This window comes from Glycine max, chromosome 18 (assembly GCF_000004515.6).
Source record: "Glycine max cultivar Williams 82 chromosome 18, Glycine_max_v4.0, whole genome shotgun sequence".
NCBI lineage: Eukaryota > Viridiplantae > Streptophyta > Magnoliopsida > Fabales > Fabaceae > Glycine > Glycine max.
The window spans coordinates 13,934,774-13,956,935 of NC_038254.2; the positions used below are offsets into that span (position 1 = coordinate 13,934,774).

The window sequence follows — 22,162 nt, forward strand, 5'->3', positions numbered from 1 at the left end:
GAAAAAAGTATTCTTAAATATTATTTTATGATCACGGCCACAACCATGATCATGACCACATGATTATCTATAAGCATAATAATTAGATATTATTGCACTCACTTCTAAGAATGGAGTAGAACCAACTAGATAAGCCTTATGATTTTAGTCATTAACGATGAATTTCTTAACCACTTGACTCGACTCTTTGGTTTCCAAAAATAGTATAGATCGATCCCAAATCCACTATGGATCTCATATTCACCTATAATTCAAATTCATGCAATTTGTTTTGTAACGCTATGAAATTTTAATAACTGAAAATAAATGTTTGATGCATTTCTTTTATTATTTAATTACTTGATTAATTTGGATTAGTTAAAGTGTTGTGTGAATTATCCTTGTGTAACTGCTTGGTGTGGATGTTAGGTTATGTGGAGTTTATGTTGGAAATGTGTGACTTAAAGTTTGACCCAAAACCTATTTTGGTAAAATAGTGATCTCGGATTTTTCAATCGTTGGATCACCTTCAAATTTTGTTTGTCAGCTTGCAGCCCACATCTTCACGTTTTGACCGTTGGGATTTGTGAAATAACATCTAGAGAGTTAGATATGACCTTTGCACAGAAGCGGTGAAATATGTTAGAGCAGGGATTCACCCAGAACTCGCCTAGGCGTGTTTGAGTAGGGCTAGCTCACCTAGGTGAGCAAAATTTCACTCTGGCGAGGCTTGTAGGTTACAAATACGACCAACAATGAGAAAGAACGCATTTTTCACTCACTCACTCTCTCTCTCTCTCTAAAACTCTCACCTAAACCCTAGAACCTCTTTCTCCACCACCCACGACCAGGGGTAACCGCCATAAGCCGCTGCTGCTTACCACCGAACCACCACACAGAGAGGAACACTTTAATTGAAGTGAAATCTCCAAAACTCAACTCGAGGATTTGATAGAAAATGAATCCTTCGACCCTCCCTTTGCTATTTCTTTGAGGTAATCGTGTTTTCTATGTCTTCTCCTAGTTAGTTTGAACCTCTCTTAGTATCTTTTGTGATTTGGGTACTATTATTGGATTTTTTACACTTCCTTTGAAAAACCCTTTTAAAATGAGACATTGTAAAAGTTGCCTTTTTATACAATAGACTTTGTTTTTGTGACCATTGTTGAACCCTGATCACATTGGCGTGATCGGAATTTCAAAATGACGTCTTTTTATGTGGATTCCAAAAGACACACCATTTTATTCCCTTTTAAATTTGAGTGGGTATTTGACCTCGAATGTTAATATTGACCTTGTCTTTGAAATCTACACTAAATTTTCTTCGATTTGGTATATAGAGCTCTGTGTTCGGACTAACGGACGTGAACCTAAGATATCTCAAAACAATGTCGCGAGGAGTTAATGGGAGAATATAGATCATGGTTATCAAACTCTCTAGTTAACTCGTTAACTCTTACGAGTCCAGTTGTCCTCTGCGAGTTAACTCTTGAGTAAACTCTTTTTTAGTAGACTCTAGGTAAACTCTATAAACTCTAAGTAAACTCGGTAAACTCTCGAGTTTACTACCGAGTCAACGAGTTAGTAAGTTAAAAAAATTAGACCAAAATGTAAGTCATTTTTTATTGTTTTCTATTTAGCATTCAACATACCTTCATTTAGTGTGTTATTCTCAAATACAAAGTTCTCACCTTTAATAATATCAAACCCCTGTTCTCTAGTAACATCAAACCCTTGATGAAAATGATCTACCACTACTATAACCCCTACAAGTTATGGTCTAGTAGTAATGTATTATTACTAGACTTGGTTATTTAAATATTTTGAACTTTATGATTTATTGTTTTGCTTTATTATATTGTTGAAATATTTAATTAGTATATTATTTATAGATATTTTGTTATTATTTTTATATGAAGTAGGCTCTTACGAGTCTACGAGTTGAGTTTACGAGTCGAGTTTATAGAACTCTCACGAGTCTGCGTAAACTCTCGAGTTTGATAACCTTGATATAGATAGATGAGGGGAGTTTATTGTTTGTTTATGGTTTTGATACCATAGTTGGGATCAAGGAACCCAATTATGGGGTTGCATGTTTGTCCCTATGCATGTTGGTTTTCAAGAAAAACTGTGTTTTTGACTAATGGAACACAATATATTTGTGTTTGATGAATGAAATTGAGAATGATGTTGTTGTTGTAATGACTGGAATTTTCGGGAAAAATCTTAATTATAGAGGTGACTCTGCCCAAAATTTTATATATGTTCTTCTATTTACTTTATTAAATTTTAAACATACATAAGAGTTTGTTTTGTATACCATAGTTCTCCTCTTTAATTTAAAATTTTCCCTAAAATATTAGTCTCGTAGTATTATGGATTACTACTGTATGAGATTTGTGTTGTCTAAAGACTTGGGGAATGTGAGTATCAAAATGAATCTATATGCATATATGTGGAATGCAATTGATTGTCGATGTTGATGATGACATTGAGATGAGATGATATTGTTGTTAATGATGACATTGAAATGAAATGATATTGATGTTGATGATGATATTGAGATGAAATGATGTTGATGTTGATAATGTCATTGTGATGGATGTATGTTGTGTATATACATGGGGGGTGCAATGACCATATTGGATATCTCTGGAGAGGGAAGGAGGGTTTAAGAATTATAAGCATCCCTGAAGAGGGAAGGGGATTGCTTATAATTTTTAACTATCCAAGGTTAGTGCATTGATAGTGCCCATGTTTCATATTACATAATTGCATGGAAATAATGTAAATTTTTCACTAAGTACATGTGGTTTTTCACGAGGAAAAATGCAAGTACTTGGGGGCATATCACTCAGTTTAAAACTTCCTTGAGACTCATGCTGATCACCATGAGGGGAGTGGCTTGTGCAGGAAAGGGTGACCTGATGCCTAGCTTTCCTAAGTGAGAGTGTCATGTGGATACGATTAGGCTATTTTCAGACGAATGGTACCACATTGCATTTGAGAGTTGAGTTAGGTGCATGTATCATTTTGAGCATAATTGATTTGAATTGTGGAAAAAGTTGGTGACTAGTTTGTCAAGGGTATGTTGAACTGATGGATTTTTGAGAATGACTTTGGTTGTTGTTATTGTTTTCTTGCTAATCATTGTCATGTGATGCTTGTTAATCTTTTATAATAAACTCGATCATCCTTGCAATTTTGTATCGTGTGATTGGTACCTATGATGACCACAAACCTTCGTTTGTGGGAGCAGATGAGCAACAATAGGCAATGTTGGAGCCGCCAAATCGACATGATAACGTTGAAATTTATTTTGAGCGAGAGTTGTATTTTTTTTTATCAATTTTCCCTTAGTTGGTTCCTTGATTATTTTTTTATTGGGCATGTAAATCCCAGGTTTAGACATATCTAAAAACTAAATTTTGTTCTACCATGTGAATGATGTATAATGATTTAATATATATATATATATATATATATATATATATATACACACACACACACACATGTATTTTTGCATTTTTGGTGAGTGTATATCGCAAAAAATTTATCCCCATTTTCATAATCAAATTCATAAAGATTTCATTTAAAATTAAAATTATGCATCTTAAAATAGCAATAACGACAAGGCGGGTTGTTACATGTTTTACTACCTTTTCCTTCATAGATGAAGGTATCTAATATCCTATTTTATATGTAAATACTTTCAGCAATTTGATTTTACATCAGAAATGATAATATCTCTCATCGTATTTTCAAAATAAAATATATATTATTACATATAAAAAATAATGACTGATTAACAACATCAACAATAATAATATTAATATTCCAGTTATCTTCCTTTTAATTCTAAAACTCTGGCACAATAATAATTTTTTCATACCATAACAACACCGTAACATTGGAACATCAATTAACACTAGAAAATAAGCTTCTATATACACACACATATGGTTAATATAAAAATAAATATATAATATAATTATGTAAGGTATAACCATGCAATTTAGGAAACTCGAATACCTGAACGTGCACATCAACCACGTATCAATCTACCTATATTTATACCTCATCATGATTAAAATACCAAACTTCAATACATGCTACAATTGTAAATCTGTTTGCCAATTTCAAAGGAATCTGAAATCCATTTAGGTCACCTCCAGTGTAATTATTTCGTGCGCACGGGATTGCGAACACCACTCAAGAAATTTCAAACAAAAAATATTGCTACCAAATATAATATTTAACGGAGTAACTCAACTATTCAACAATTATAATCTAGCATTCATGAATATTCAACGTAAAATTTATATATATTGAATCAGCGCGATATTCAAATCCAAATATCAGTTTGCTTCTTAAAATAATATGAAAGACAATATTACTTATTACTTCTGGTGGTAAAAGAATTCAACGTACGTAAATCTCAAGGTCAAGGACATATATATGTGAAATCAAATTATAATAATGATCATATATAATATATGCATCCAAAAGCCTAAAAGGAATCAACCAACCATTTACTATATAAGTTATAATTTTATTTGATCGAAGGTTAAAAATGCACTGTGCATACGAATTTCCAAAGAGACACCGAATATCAACAATGATAACAAATAGATAGAATATTTTTATCAAATGTCATGCAGTACACCTTAATTTAAGGAGGTGTAACATGGAGAACAAATAATCAAGAAACTTAAGAAGAAAATTCTTTTTCACTTTTGTATTATTTTTTCACTTCCCGTGAAAAATATTATTCTTCTATTTTTAATTTTATATTATTTTTTCACTTCTAGTGAGAAAAAGAAAAAATATTTTATTTTTACGTTTTGTATTATTTTTTTACTTCTAGTAAAATATATAAATTCTTCAAATTTCTTTCTTTAATAAAATCTTTGAGACATTTACATTTTTTTTAGAATTTATTTATTTGATAGTGTTTTCAGGATAATTTTTCACATATACATAAAGAATATAGCAATACCAAATTAAATTGAAGAAATGTGAATTCAAAAAGTATGATTTTATTTGATAAAATTCTCTAGAAGGTTTTTCTTGCGAGTTGACATGCCAATAGAAAATATGTTCAATGGAGGACAAATGATTATGCTGACAACATGTTAAATATAATATGACTCGAAGAAGAATAATAAAGAGAAATTAATTAGAGAAGAAGAGAGTTTAGAGAGATTGAGGAGAGTGATAATTGTATGTATTAATTTCAAGAAAATATGTAATTACAAAAGGATAAATACAAATAAAAATAAATAATAAAAGATAAAAAGACATGAACATCCAAGGATTATTCATAACATATATTTCTTACATATTTTTTAAATATATTATTTACTATCAGTTGAATTTTTGTGAATATTATAATTTTTTTGTGACTTTCACTTTTTATTGATGAATCTAATACATGATTTTATAGTTTTGAATATTTTTTAATTAATAGTAAAATGTGTGTTGAAAAAGTATGGTAAATAGTGTTGTTATAAAAAAAACCAATTGTCTTGTATTTTTTATATTATTTTCTTTTCTTATTATTTATTTTAAACCAAATATCCTGAAATCTCTATTATCGTCTATATTCAGAGACGGAACTAGGTTAGGATCCACTGGGCTTATTTCTTTCTTTCTTCTCACTTCCAAATTCATCATTTAATGTTTTCATAGCATATAAGTCAAAATCCCAAAGGATACAACTAGCTGCCCAAATATAATAAAAAATGATATGTCAAAGACCTTACATGGGAGAATTAAGCCATAGGATGCCATACTTGTTTCCTGGGGATGGCATAAAGTCAAACAATATCATCACCTAATTCATCACTATCATCGAATCTTTACGTTGATTTTCTATGGATATTTTTATTAACAATTTTTAACTACCATGGTTCATAAATTAATAAATTATATCAATAAGGTCTAATATAGTGGTTAGATAATTGAATTTTTAAGCATACTAACAAAAGTTTAATTTTATGATTGTAGTACGGAAAATATTTTATTAGGAGAGATAAAACTCACGTGATCTCTGCGTCTCGAGAGTTACTTTCATAATTTTTTACTACGATGTCTTGCTTTTAGAAAAAAAAATGAATTAATTAATAAATTATATATTACTCTCTCATGAATGGATAAATAACTTGATGATTCATTAACAATGTGATACGCCCAGAACAATTTCAAATGAGCCTAAAATGTGGCAGACTTTACTTGACATTATATGTAATTAATTAATCGAAGGATTAAGATTAACAAATGGGAAGAAAGATAAGAAAAACATAATATCGGTCAAATATGTTGAAGATTTATGTAAAATTTAAAAAATATTAATTTTATCTTTATGAAATTTTTTATATTAGTTTACTCTAAAATAATATTTTTGTTTTCCACGTAAGATCAATTGCAATTGAAAATCCTTCTACCATGCACACACCACTGACTCACCAACAATCTTTTTTTTTTCCTATGCGTTTAAGTACGTCCTTCTAGCCGGTTATAGAAACCTTTCTCCATGATGATGTTCACACCCATTGATTGAACGAGTTTTTGTTCCATACTTTTCTTTCCAGCCAATTGAAATTCTCGGTGCAATTCAAGATTGATTTATTAATATTTTTCGATTCAGCCAATTAAAATTTTGTAAGTTTGATATCCCACATTTTTTTTCTTCCATTACTTATTGTTGAATTGTATCAATTTTACTCTTGATTGGTTTTATTCAATTGGATTTCTCGCATAGTTTTCTTTTGTTCAACGAATAGCACAATTAGAATTGATTTTATTTAACAAATAGCAATGCCATGGTTTTTTTTTTCAATTGGAATTGTTTTTCCAGATGGGCAATAGGTTTTACAGGAAAAATATAACAAAGAACAAAAAACTGAAAAAGGTTAACAGGAAATTGAACGAGAATATTTTTTTATCATTATTGAACGAGGATATGAAAGTGTGCATGGGAGAAGGGTTTTCAATTGCAACTAATCTTACTTGAAAAACATATCGATTGAGAAGAGAGATCAAGTGATATACTTAGTTATCTTTTTTAAAAAATTTGGAGTAAAATAATCTAAATTATTAGATATGATAAAACTATCAAATGAGATTTGATGTAAGTCTTACACCAAATGTAAATAAATCATTACTAAAAATATGTCTTTTTACGACGCACATTCTAAAACGATTATGCGAAATTGTCTTAGAATGTGACGTGTTAGCCATTTTGTAATTAGGGAGAATTTTTTTTCTTTTCACCACTTACATTCTAAGACGAGTTTGTTGAATCGACTTAGAATGTAGGATGGTGGCATTTGTGTAATTACGTGGAACGTAGACGACAACGGTTTTATCTAAAGGACCGTCGTCGATTTTCTACCAAAAACTTCTAAATATTAACCCTATAGCTATTTAGCGCGCACCTCGCTAAACCTCACCCAGAGTCATCATCGATTTTGCCTTCGCCGCTCGCTTTGTGTCCTCAGTCCATTCATCCACTCACTGGTCGTCGTACCTGTGTCCTGTGTATCGTGCCGGCATTGCGTGTGGCCATCGTCAACCAGGTAAGCAGCCATGCTCCAAATCGTGCAATGCTATTGTGTTGGACAACTAATTTGTTATTTGAGCAATTGATTTTTGCTCTTTGTTACAATGGTGGGTCCATATGTTGTGGTAATTTGTAGAAGTTCGATGAGGCAATGGGTATGCCTAGGCTTTGACAAAAAATGCAGGGCTTGTTTAGGAAGCAAATCACAATGTTAATAAGTTAGAATTAATATCTGCGAGCATGTTCCTCAAATTTTCCATAATAAAGTACCCATGTTTGGGTATCCTAGTTAGTTTGGTTATCATGATACTATGTTTGTGGTAAAAAAAGATGATAGCTAGTCTTGTTGTGCTGGAGGAGAGGGGTTGTTTCTAATTGGTTCTCTTGAATGGTAGGGGAAATGGTGGGGTTGTGTGCATGGCCTGTCTAGGCTGTTCGGTGGAACTTTGCTTTTGCTTGCGGATTGTACTTATTGGCTAGGTGTCACAGTGTTCTTTTTTATCCCAATCCTTTAAAAAATGGGGGGTGGGAGGTATTGAATGGTGATTCATTTCTTTCTTTGTCTGATAAAATTACTACAACAACAGTAGCCTTTTCCCACTATAGATATTTTGCCTCTCTGACAATTATTCACTTAGCTCCTTTGGAGGTGGCATGCAATTTTCTTTTGTTTTCATCGTGATTTTATTACTTTACCTCTTTTTCTTTTAGTTTTTGTTAGTAATTTTCTTCTAAAAAATTCAGATATTTAAATTTGGCACTAAAGTACTCTAGTGACTAGGAAGGCAAAGTACTCCAAGCTGCTGCCAATTGAAGTTGCTGATAGCAAACAACCTTTACAGAAGGCTATAGTGAATTTGGATGATGTTACAATTATCATATCTAAGGTTTCATTTCATGCTTGTTTATTTTTGTTTTTTTTTCCAGACTTTGTCGTTAATTTTAGGGAAAAATTTTGCATGTTTTTGTAGGATGGATATGAGGATATCATCATATTAGCAGACAACTTTGCTGCATTTAATCAACGTTCACTGGTGCCAGTAAAAGTTGCTTCCGGGTCTTGGTGGAAGTATGCTAACAGAGCTGTATCTAACCAGATAAAGAGTTGTATCTTGGAAACATGTTAAGAAGTTTGAATTGATATCTACGTGCCTATTCGCCACAATAGAGTACCCATGCTTCATTTGTACATATGCTTTTTCATCAAGTTATTTGTATGATTATCTTTTTAAAAATTGAAACTCTCAACTAGTAGGCTTTATATTTAGGTGAGTGTAGTTAAAGGAGTTAAAAAGTGTGCCTTAAATGTCAAAATGGGATGAATGATGATGGATAGTAGAAGTGCCTCTTACATGTTTTTGTTCTGCCTCTCCTGTGAGTTATGCTCATTTTATATCTTAAAAAATGCTTTTACTTCAATGGAGATGCTCCAGCCAAGTGTCCTAAAGAGCAGGGAATTAGCAAAGCTTGGCCCATGAGAAGCCTAGATATTAATATGAACAACAGTGGCAACCCACGGATCAATTGCTGCTTGAAGCAAAATGAGTTGCGTGAAACATTCTAACTTGTAAAGTATTCCAGTATAATGGTGACTCTGATATATCATATTATTGAGGAAGAACAGTACCATAAAAAGGTGCTGGCCACACCGAGGATTGACCTGTCAAATCCCATACAATCAGAATTTAGAAAGTCACTAAAATAAGGAATTCAAAATTTAAAATATTCACATCGACTGAGATGATAAACCGGATAAATTCCAAATAAGGAAATATATAAAATACAATAATTTTGCTTGTAGTTCATCTTTAATGAGTTTTGTTATGGATGAAGCCTAGGACCCACCCGAATCCAAGTCCCACTCCTCTAAAATGTTTAGAGTGCAAACTAATACGAACAACGTATAATAATTTCTCTCTTTGAATCATGAACCTCTAGCGTAGAAATGCAGTCCATCCTTACTCCGTTAAATAGTACTATTGTCACCTGTGTCTCACATTACGCGCATTTATTATAATTAGTCTTTGGGTAAACTTTTTGACTAACTTGGCATCGCAGTGTGCCTTTGCATATACACTAACCTCCACTCATGAAGACTAGGTTCAAGGAGTTCAGGCTATGTATCTAACCCTCACACTTGAAGGCAAATTCATTTCTCAGTCTAGGCCTATTAGTCCTACAGAGTTTGGACCACCGTTATCAATACTTCGAATAGAACAAGTCTTTAATACCATTTCTTGAATCAATTACTCCTAAAGCTTATTAGTGTGTTTGTTTTATGGCGTTTCCATAGAAATCCTACCTGCACAAAGCATTCATGTTCAATGAATCCGATCTGAGTTGATTCACACCCTAACTTGTGTAGGTAAAAACAACTTAGTCATTTTTGTTACATTTGTGTGAAATGTGTGTAATACCATATCATGAACTAATTATCCTCAGAATTTAAACTTTACCATGAAAGCATATCATGCTTGTATGTCAGCTGAGAAGACCCTTTATCTGTGTAATTTGTAAGCTCCATGAGACGCTGCAAATTGGTGTTAGTTGGCTCCTCTATCATTGTGACTTCCTCCAAAATATCATGGTCTGTTCCAGACTTTTCTATATTGAATGGTTTTCCAACATCAGTGCCAACATCTTCAGGCCACATTGAAGAAAGGACTTCAATGTCCATGTCCTCAATACAGTCACTCTCCATCTCGCAAACCATTCAAAGCTAACTGATAGCAACCAAATTTCTTTTCCACAATATTCAACTTATGGTTTGAACTAGGTCTTCCTTCAATCCATACTACTTGAATCACAAGAAGCAATGCTGAATGGATAAATTATTGTCTTTATCTATAAGCCAGAGCACTAGTGCCACCTGCAATCTATTATGTGTACATGAGTCTCTTGCAAGAAATTGGAATAGATATATAATAATAGAAATTAAGTTACCATTAAGGAAAGGGGGAATTCAAAAATAAGAAGTTAAAAGCCAAAGTAGTACAGTCAAATTAAAGTAATCACACCAACATCAACAACTTAACTTTAAGCAACCAAGAATAGAAGAATATGGAAAAAGTTAAAAGAGATGAAGCAAAATGGTCATTGATTCAATAAAAAAAGTGAAGTACATATCACCCTACAGATAAATGGATTGTCTCTGACAAACAGAATTGTAGTCCAAAGAAAATATATAATATATAGTATATAAAATATGTCAAATTCTAAGAATAAAGTAGACATTAATCCTCTTCTCTCATTCCATCTTTATACTTTACCATATCATTATGCACAATGATTCTCTTAAAATAAAGGGCTCTAAGTACTAAACAGTTTATTCCATGGTTACTCTACAACCTGATGGATGCCTGTCTCTAGAATTAAACTTCACCATTAACCTCAAAATTACAACTACTTTATTACTAGGGTATCCATAATCATAGAACCAAACCTCTAAACCTTTTCATAAGCCAAAAGAGTAACTAAAGGACAGTGCCATCAATCTAAAGCCCAATGAACATCAGCCAACAAACATCATAGTCTAGGTTTACTAAAATTATTTATCAGCCAAATTACAAAGCCAATAACAAGGTTTGAAATAAAACTCCATAACCATAATTTCATGCAAAATTCGTAGCTTTTTATAGTCTTCACAATGACACTTGTGACCCTTTATCCGTAGTTGTATGCAATTTTGCACAATATCAACAATTGTGACAAAATTGCAACCACAATTGTAATTTAAAACCTTGCCCAATGAATTCAAGACAACTAATGTCAACCACACCCTTTAAGTATAATGACTAGCGATCAGACAACAACAACCACAACGACCACCACAACTTGTTAGTGTTAGTGATAGTATTATAATCATAGTTGTACACCATGTGGTAAATTTAGTTACTGTCAATTCTGTTGTTTTTACACTTTAGCAGGGTAGACGGCATGCGACACCAATTATTGAATTGATTAAGATTGTGTTTGGTTTTCTCAAAACTAGAGATTATGAAATGGAAACAGTAAAACCAGATTTGATCAACCAACGCTTTAAAAATTCAACGAACCATGAAAAGGTTAATAGTATGGTTGATTCAACTTATACAACTTTCAACTTCCTCAGTTTGGAAACAATGTAATATAGGCCGAAACAATATTTTAGCAGTTGACACAAGAGTTAGGGACATTGGCTACTCAGATAACTTTGTGTGTGGTTTTTGATTCATACCTTGCATCAGTTGTTATGTATATTTGTATTGCAGAATACATATGCATTAAATTCTATGAATTGATTAAAGAAGGTGGATAATGCAAAGAAGGATTACAATACACATTATAAGTTGAACATCTACATTGAAACTCTATTCAAAATGTGCAACTTAATTTCAATTACCTATACTTATTGGTTGTAGGTACTACAATTTCACTAGCATAGGAAGTTAAGCTGCTTATATGTTGTTGTTGCTTGACCGAAGATAAAGTCATACAATTTGAAGCTGCCATTACCACACTCGTACTTATTGTTACAAGCATCTTTCTAGGTATGTAACTCAAACTAACACTTAATTGGATATTTGGTTTGTTGTTCATATATGACTATTATTTACTATTAAAATTATGTGCATTTTTGAGTGAACCTTAGTTTCCGGTTTGAGATTCCATACCCTGATTAATACGGATAGTTTGGATTAATCGTGGTATGAAATCTTGAATTGTTCGTTTGGACAGTTTGGGAACTCTTTTTTTACTTCATTCATGGTTATAGGTTAAGTATGTTGTGTTATATTTTATGAAATTTTAGTTTAGTGCATATTGTTTTGTTCTCCAGGTGCATACTTGATCGTGGTCAATTTATGTGACCACTTTCATTTCGTGTACTTGGAGACCAATGCGAAATGCTGCCGAAATTTCATCAAATTTATGCTAACATACTTAACTTGTACTTATGAATGAAGTAAAAAAGGGTGTTCCTGAATGGGATAAGACCTCACCTTTATATGGAAAAAGTGAGATTTTCATGCATACAAGATAACATAGCCGATTTCATAGAACAGAAAACATGAATCGTAGTTGGATTCAAGCACCACGCATAAGTGATGACTATCAGAAAGGGGTTGAAGATTTCTTGCAATTTGTGCAACAACATGCACCGGTGTTAAGTGGAAATTATTTTTGTCCATGTGTTAACTGTGTGAATGGAAGACGTCAGTCATTGAATAACATCAGATCACATCTTATATGTGATGAGTTCAGTCCGACTTATACAAATTGGATATGGCATGGTGAATTGCCACACATGTCAACAGTCGCTCACACTGAGGTGGTACATGTACAAACCGGAGATCGTATGGAAGACATGATACGCGATCTTGGGCAAGAGGGTTTTTTTGCAAGCTCATGCACCTTATTATGAAACATTACAAATAGATTCCAAGCAGCCATTGTACTTGGGGTGCACAACCTTCACTCGGTTATCCGCAGTACTAGCTTTGGTGAACTTGAATGCCAGATTTGGGAGGAGTGACAAAAGTTTCACTGAGTTGCTTATGTTAGTGAAGAATATGCTTCCTAACGATAACATGTTGCCCAAGAGTCACTACGAGGCAAAAAAGATATTATCTCTTGTAGGTGTGGAGTACCAAAAACATTCATGCATGCCCTAATGATTGTATTCTATACAGAAATTAGTTTGTGGAAATGCGCAAGTGCTCGACATGTGGGGTATCACGCTACAAAGTGAATGATGGCGAATGCAATGATGATGTAGCAACAAACAAAAATCGTCTAGCAAAGGTTTGTTGGTATCTTCCAATTATACCAAGGTTTAAGCGATTGTTTGATAGTGCAGACAATGCAAATAACCTTTGATGGCATGTAGATGGCAGAATAAATGATGGGTTGCTCCAACATCCCGCTGATTCTACACAATGGAAGACAATTGATCACTTGTATCCAGAATTTGGAGAGGAACCAAGAAACCTACGGCTTGGTCTTGCTTCTGCCGACATGAATCCATTTGGTAACTTGAGCACTAGCTACAATTCATGGTCTGTTTTTCTAATGATTTTCAACCTTCCTCCTTGGTTGTGCATGAAGCAAAAATACATTATGTTGTCTGTCATACCCTAATTTCGTCCGGGGACCATTGTTTGATGGCATGCAACCTTTGCTTGACCGCTTCGAGGTACTTGGCACCCATTGTTGCACAATACGTGAAGTTCCATAACGTGCCAGAAGTCAAAAAAGAGCATTGTTGCACGATCTGTGAAGTTCTGTAACATGTTGGAAATCAAAAGGAAGCATTGTTACACAATCCGTGAGGTTCTGTAACATTCCGAAAGTCAAAAAAGGGATGATTACGTAATCCGTAAGGTTCCATGACATTACGAAAGGAAAACAAGTATTGTTACGGAATTCGTAAAGTTCTGTAACGTTACGGAAAAAGAATCAGCAAAAAAAGGCAGGGGGTGTATTTAGTACATAGGGGGGTGCAAATAGAAACCAGACCCATTTGGGCCTTCTAGGAGGTGCCTTTTGGAGGAAGCAACCTAGCTCGCCTGGGCGAGCTGGGTGGCAAGCTTCTCCCTCTTTTCCCTATAAATAGGAGGAGGAGGGAAGAACAAAAAGGTTCAACCCTCTTGGTATCTGAGGATCACTTGAAATTAGTGAAAAAAATCCTTTCCGTGAAGAAAATCCAAGCCGAGGCGCTTTACTAACGCGTCTGAAACGTTTCCGTGGGTGATTTCGTGAAGATTTTCTGCCGTCTTTCATTCGTTCTTCGTAGTTCTTCGGTCTTCAACCGGTAAGTTCCCAAAATCGAACTTTTCAATTCATTCTATGTATCCTTGGTGGTCCCCACTTGTTTCGCGTACTTTTATTTTCATTTCATTTACTTTCCGTACCCCCTTTTGACATGCTTTAGTCATTTATTTAAGTCATTTTCTCGCCTAATAAAAAAATAAAATAAATTTCCACCGATCATTTGAATTGTAACATCTGTTAATTGTGAATGTATGTATACATGATTTTGATGATGTCAAAGAAGAATCAAACAAAGCTCATTTTATTTCAAGATTAATACAAACAAAGCCTTGATTCAAGATTTCTTCAAGATCAAGCCTTGCCTCACAATGAAAGGTTTCAAGTCATTCAAGGCACATGTAATCGATTACCAATACATGTAATCGATTACCAATACATGTAATCGATTACCAATGGTTTGAAAGTGTGTAATCGATTACACATCATATGTAATCGATTACCAGAGACTCTGAACGTTGAGAATTCAAATTTTAAATGAAGGGTCACAACTGTTCAAGAAAAACAACTGTGTAATCAATTACACTAATTCTGTAATCGATTACCAGAGAGGATTTTCAAGGAATATCGCCAACAGTCACATCTTTTCATTAGATTTGTGAATGGCCATCAAAGGCCTATAAATAGGTGACTTGGGCACGAATTTTATGTAGAGAGTATTTTTGGTCCAAAATGTCTTATCCTCTCAAAAGACAATGAGAGAGATTCCAAAAGAACTTCATTGTCAAATGCTCTCTCAAAAGAAATCCTTGACCAAACACTTACAAAATCTATAAGGATTCTTACATGATCTTCATTGTAATATTCTTCTCTTGAAGAGAGAATTCTTCTTCCATTCTTCTTATTCAATGAGATTGGTTAAGAGACTGTGAGTCTCTTGTTGTAAAGCATCTGAACACAAGGGATGGGTTGTCCCTGTGTGGTTCAGACTTTGTAAAGGATTTTACAAAGATAGTGGAAATCTCAAGTGGGTTGCTTGAGTATTGGACGTAGGCACGGGTTGTGGCCGAACCAGTATAAAACTGTGTTTGCATTCTCTCTTCCCTTATCTTATTTATTTTGTTGCAATCAATTGTGTCTTGCATGTTTAAAGAACATTGTTAAATTGATTGTTGTTGCTTCTTCTGTATTCTAAGCCTATCCCTCTTAAGATTATTGAGGCCACAAGGTCTAACATTAATTTCTGTTAAAATGAAATCCGATCGTTCGGTCATGTCGTAACCACGTTGAAAACCAAAAAAGAGGTAAAATAATAATATAATAATAAAAAAATATCTTTTAATAAAATAAAACAAAAAAATCAATCGAACGTTTCTCTTTGGAATTTTTCTTTTTTAATTTAATTGACTAATAACTAAAGTGAAACTAAGGCTAAAATCAACTCACAAAATCAAGCTTTGTCCGCAAAAATTGTAACATCTCAATTTTTGTAAACTAGATTAAAAATAATTGTTATTTACAAATAAATAGAATTTTAAAAATAATGATGAGATTTTATAAATAAATAAATAAGGAGATATAATTATTAATTAAAATAATGATTTGAGAGAAAATAAAAAGGGTATTTTATTTATTTATTTGATAGAGAATAAAATAAAGTTTGTTTTTATAAAATAATAAATAAATAAATAGAGTAAGTAATAGGTCGAAAATGCCCCTAGCTATAAATAGCAACATGATAGGTCAGCTTTCATACTGATTCCTTAGCTTCCTTTGCCTCACAATTTCGTTTTTTCTCTTTTCTGCCAAAACCCTCTCTTTTTCCCGCAGGCCACCTAACTTGTCTCAGAAAAATGACGATCTCGGACTCATTCACTGTTGGATCTTCGTGAAATTTGAGCACCACGTTCGCCATCCAATTCCGAGAATTCTCACCGTTTGGAATTTCGATATTATCTCTGAGCTAAGAGAAATACCCTTCGCATTGTAGCCTTTTATTTTCCCGTAGAAACCCAATATTGTCTCGGTAAAACTACGATCCCATTTTCGTTCACCGTTGGATTTTCATGAAATTTGGATATGTTGTTTGAAATTCAATTTCGCACACTTCCACCGTTTGGAATTTTAAAAAAATATTCGTGGAGGGAGAAAAAGGAATCGCATGAAGACGGTACAAGTGGAGGTTTCAATCTCTTCTCCGTCTCTCTGACGTTTGGGAATTCTATCGGAGCAGTCGGAGGAATAACTGAAGGAATCTCAAGGAACCGCTAGAGATGTTACTATCGCTAGCTGAAGACACGTGAGTCCGCTCAGAGGTAAGGGATGAGTTTATCGCAATTGGGGGTTAGAATGAACATGTGTAGGGATCCTTAGAGAACTAAATTTGGGTTTATTTTAGGATGTTTATTGAATTATAATTTTTCTTTATGATTATGAATACAATATTATCGTGTTCTATGTACCAATTGATGTCCTGATGAGAATTGATTGATAAACTTGAGTGCTCTTGATGTTTTTGTGTTAACCCATGATTTTGATTAATTGATTTTGATACAATTGTGAGGAACTATTTCAGAGGTTTTACATTCCATGTTGTGATAAAATCTTTTGTATAAATTGTTATGTTGAGGTTATGAAATGATGATTCAAACTGTGAGTATGTGATAAATTGAACATGTGACAGATGATGAAATACATGTGTATTGAGATGAGATGTGTGTATTGAGTTGTGAACTATGAACTATGCAATCACACACTTGTAAGATCCTTTAAGGGCGACGAGTATTGTGATGGGATCCACTGTGGGAACCCGACGAGTTAAAATGATTTTGAAAACAATTGAGTAGATGCGTGTATTGCATAGTTCATAGGTAAAGTGTATATGATTCATGAGGTGTGATAACATGTTAAATTAAGATTATACCATTGTGATTGGGATTAAGTGTATGTGATAAATTGAGTATGCATATGATTGAGATATATATGTGCATTGAGTTGTGAACTATGAATTGTACAATCACACGATCATAAGTCCCTTCAAGGGTGACGAGTTAATGCTAAGTCCCTTTTAGGGCGACGAGTTGATGTTAAGTCCCTTTTAGGGCGACGAGTTAATGCTAAGTCCCTTTTTGGGCGACGAGTTAATGTTAAGTCCCTTTAAGGGCAACGAGTTAATGATAAGACCCTTAAAGGGCGACGAGTTAAAATTATTTTGAGAACAATTGAGGAGTCGTGTGTTTTGTAAAGTTCATAGATAGAGTTTGTGTGCTAAAATGTTTTCTGGGTTGGACCTGAATAAGGAGGGAGAGGCCCTGACGGACTCTTCGGAGTGTAGGCCTTGGGGGTCACACGGTTTGAGTGCTCCTTTAAGCCTATGTTGATCCCATATGGTTGGAGCATTCTCGCAAAACACTGTGACCCTGACTGGTCTCCCTATGATATTACCTAGTGAGAGTGACTTGACTTACTATTGTGTGGTTTGTCTTGTCATGTACTCCTAGGCCCCCGACGAGGTTTTTCACTGACATGGTACCACATTGCATATAGGCTTGAGTCTTAACATAAATTGTCTCATGCGCTTGCTAATTGTTTATTATGAAATTGAGGTGTTATTATGTCTTGATCAGAACGTGTGATTCTTGTGTAATGTGATTGATGATTGAAAAGTGTGATTGATAGATGAAAAGTGAATTTTGAATGACAAAGTGATGAAATAATGTGAGATATGCTAAGTAAATTGTATTTGGTTACTATATGTTGTTTTGTTTCTCTCTAGTAGTTAGGAATGTGATAACTCACTCTTGGTTTTCTATTTGTGTTTGGATCCTGTGATGATCTTGAACCTTGTGTTCGGGGGAGCAGATGGCTAGGTGAAGTGCTTAAAGGAACCTTGTGCTGAAGGACATCGAGACACAATGCTCTGATAGGATGTGACAGTGGGGCATAAGTTTTATATTAATTGCATAATGTTAGTATATTTTATTTTATCTCACTAATTTAACAAAATATTTTTGTAAATTTTGACGGCCTTGTTTCGAGCCGAATATATTTTTAATAAGTTTTAATTGATAATAGTGAAGTGAATGCGAACCTTTTACCCGTGTGAATTTGGTTACCGATATTTTTTTATATATTTTATTTATTTATATGTCGGGGTAGAGGGTGTCACAAAAATCACTGAAAAAACGTTTTAAGGTCCAACGCCTTAAACGGTCCTCTTTGCTTTTTTATCGGTTAACATGGACCGTTCGAAAGTGTAAAATCAACACATCAATGCCTTTTGAAAGAACTACGTAGGTTTGATTTCTTCTTCGATGGAGGGTACATAGGAGCAAGAACCCCGCTTTTGTCGACCTCAAAAATAAAAAAAAAAAGAAATAAAAGTTTAGATACATAATTTCACACAATTCTAATTTAAGGCTGTTGTTCTTTGGGACAAACGTGAGAGGTGCTAATACCTTCCTCAAACGTAAAGATAACTCCCGAATCTGGAATATTCTTCATGACCGGTTTCCTTTGGTTTTTCTAACGTTTTCCTCCTATGGAAGACGCACCCGTGAGCCTCGCCTTGCTTGCCCCCCAAAATGGTAGGTTGCGACAGTTGGCGACTCCACTGGGGATTGTTTTTGTGAGTTAGGCCTATTTTAGGAAAGTGTGGAATTATGAAACTTTGTGTGTGCATTTTTTCTTGAATTGTGTAAAAATAATAAATGCTGTCTTTTCCACATTTTTACACCACATTCTAAGCACCCACGGGTTTGAGTAAAAAGGGGCCCTATACCCGGGTTCATGGAAATCTAAGGAGTGGAGGTGGATCTATGGTCATGCTAGGTCTCCGACTTGCTTGATAATAGTGAAACCTCGTCTAGAGCTTTCTCTCTTTATAATGTGTTGTCGCTGGTATTCCATACCGCCGCAATATTATTATCTTGAGTGATGATACCTCTAGAAAACAGCCATGTGAGATATGGATCGTTGGGAGTAGTTATTAGAGACCCCTAGATATTATCCTATAGGTCCCCAAATAGGGGCATGGAGCAAGCACGCTCTGTACCATTTGTTCTCATGCATTCTTCTACGAATAGCACATAAATTATAGTTTTGTTGTATATCTAGTGATGTCTTGTCTCTTTAGAGTAACGCGTCACTTTTTAATGCATACGTTGGGGCGCCGCAATGCCTAGAGCGTAGTATTAAAAAGATGGATCTTTTTCGGTCTCGTATATGTAAATTACCACTTGTTTTTCTTCTTTTCGTTTCACGCATGTGCATTGCATCATTCATATCAGAGCCTTGATTCACCCCTTTTTAGGTAAATGATGGGGACAAATCAAATCGGAAAAAGATTCTATCAAGTCAAGGTTAAGGGCCTTGATGTCACCAGCCTTAAGGAGTTAGGGCAGTTGATGGGTCAGCTCCAGCGGCAAGCTTTTCGTAAAGCTTACGGTAAAATCTGGGACCTAGCCATGGTAGAAGTCTCCACAGAGGCCATTACCTCCCTCGCCCAGTATTATGATCAGCCGTTGAGATGCTTTACCTTTGGGGACTTCCAGCTGTCACCCATGGTGGAAGAATTTGAAGAGATCCTAGGATGTCCTCTAGGGGGAAGGAGACCATACCTCTTCTCAGGGTTCTATCCCTCATTAGCTAGAATTTCAAAGATAGTCCAAATCTCGACGCAGGAAGTAGACCATGGAAAACAAGTCAGAAATGGAGTGGTTGGAATACCAAGAAAATGTGTGGAGGCAAAAGCAAGAACCTTGGCAGGTAGAGGCGAATGGGCCCCGTTCATAGACATTCTCGCCCTGTTGATCTTCGGAGGAGTCCTCTTTCCAAATGTGGATGGGTTGGTGGATCTAGCAGCGATCGACGCTTTTCTTGCCTATCATGACCACAAGGAAAGCCCGGTTGTCGCTATGCTAGCCGACCTATATGACACCTTCGACCGAAGATGTGAGAAAAGCAGTACGAGGATTGTTTGCTATACTCCAGCTCTTTATGTATGGTTGGTTTCACATTTTTTTCGCCAAGAGGTGAGGCATGCTTACCCGCTAGAAAGCCACCGTTCATGCACAGAGAAAAGAGGGGCAAATTGGGACCTACTCTTAGCAAACAAAGAAGGAGCGTCTGTCAAGTGGTTCGCTCGATGGAAAGAAGGAAGAACCGGGGTTCTTATTTCGTGCAGAGGATTTCCGAATGTTCCCTTGATGGGGACAAGGGGTTGCATCAGTTACAATCCCGTTCTTGCTATAAGGCAACTTGGCTACCCTATGAGAGGGGCACCGCTAGAGGAAGAGCTCGCGCCTGTCATATCACGAGGTTTCAATAAGACCAACATGGAGACACTTCAGAAGGTCTGCAAGGCATGGGAGGTGGTGCAAAAGAAGGATAAAGAACTCAGGGGCAGTAACAATGGGCCCATCGGTGGCTACCGAAGGTGGTTGAAAGTCCACGTGCAAGGTTTGGATTGGCTCCCGAGTTTGAGGACCGCTAAATGGAAGGAAGTTGAGGCACCGGAGGAAGATGAAGAGGTGCAGGCCCTTAGGGCAGAACTCGAGCAAGCCCAAACAGTCAAAGAAAGGTTCAAATCAACAGCTCTTAAAATCTGAAAGGAGAATGCCGAACTAAGAGATATAAATATAGCTACCGCAAGAACCCTTGAACCAGAAACCAAGAGGGCTCGCAAGGAAGAGTATGGCCGAGATAAATTCCGAGGAGCTTTGTGGGGTAGCAACAATGAGCTCAAGCTTCGAAGGGAAGAGAGAGACCAATCACGAGTACATAGCATGGTCTTAAAGGAGGAGTTAGCTGCTTGCTCAAGATCCAAGAAGAGTTTGGCCCAACACTTAGAAGCCACGAAGCAAAGCATGCTAGCTATAATAGGGCAGTACAAAGAGGAGTTAAACCAGTCTTTGACCCATGAGCAAAAGCTAGTAGAGGACTTCGCACAAGCATATGCCGAGAAGGAAGCAAGAGGGAGGGTGATTGATGCATTGCATCAAGAAGCGACCATGTGGATGGATAAGTTAGCCTTGACCTTAAATGGAAGTCAAGACCTCCCGCAACTACTAGCCAAAGCAAGGGCCATGGCCGAAGTGTGTTCAGCCCCAGAGGAAATTCACGGGATAATCAATTACTGTCAACACATTATAGATTTAATGACCCATATAATTAGCAACCGTTAGGTTTTGTTGTAACACTTTTGTAAAATCTTGGCTAGATGAAAGCTTTTGTTCCTTTTTATAAAAAGAGAAGTTCTAAAACTCATCACGTTGTCTAAAAAGGCCTTGAGGTGGATCTAAGTGCTCTGATCATTCATTAGCATATTCATGATTTGGTGGCATGCTCACCACTGTTTGTTTCTTTAGGAAACTCACCATAACTAAAAAAGTGCAAAGACACCCCTATAACACCCGATCCAAAAAACAAGATGGATAACGAAGAGGGAGTGCAAGAATAGATGAAGGCCGACATGTCGGCTTTAAAAGATCAGATGGCTTCTATCCCGGAAGCCATGCTAATAATTCAAAAATCAATAGAAGACAATGCTACGGCGGCCGCTTCCAATACAACTAGGGAAGCGGAACCGGTGCTACAGCCCGCAATGAACTTGGGCCGGGACAAAAACGCGACGGGTTTCAATCGGAGGTATAGTCCTCAAGCCTACCCATATGGTTTGCCTCCAGACTTCACTCCCCGTACCGCTCCAGATGATTTGTGTCAAGCCCCTACCTTCGAGGGGCAACTCCCTCCTCATGTCGACTATCCTCTGTAGGAAGATGATGAAGAAGATGCCCATTTAGGCCCTCTACTTCCCCCAAGGGAACCAGCCCCCCATGAGTTGCCCCAACCAAACATAATCCGCCATGCCCC

General features: G+C 35.5%; 1 long non-coding RNA gene and 1 other non-coding gene across 4 annotated transcripts; both read left to right on the top strand.

Annotated features, from left to right (window-relative positions):
• The first annotated feature begins 7,245 nt into the window (after window positions 1-7,245).
• Window positions 7,246-7,312, top strand: MIR4342 (microRNA MIR4342). Its single transcript, NR_048662.1, has one exon. It is a non-coding gene; the product is annotated as a microRNA MIR4342 (primary transcript).
• An 84-nt stretch (window positions 7,313-7,396) lies between these two features.
• Window positions 7,397-9,053, top strand: LOC106797052 (uncharacterized). 3 transcript variants are annotated; one of them, XR_001386080.2, is made up of 3 exons: window positions 7,397-7,559; window positions 8,288-8,430; window positions 8,515-9,053. It is a non-coding gene; the product is annotated as an uncharacterized lncRNA (long non-coding RNA). The 3 variants fall into 3 exon arrangements; XR_001386082.2 differs by having other exon boundaries at window positions 8,325-8,430; window positions 8,515-9,051; XR_001386081.2 differs by having other exon boundaries at window positions 8,329-8,430; window positions 8,515-9,051.
• Window positions 9,054-22,162: the final 13,109 nt, after the last annotated feature.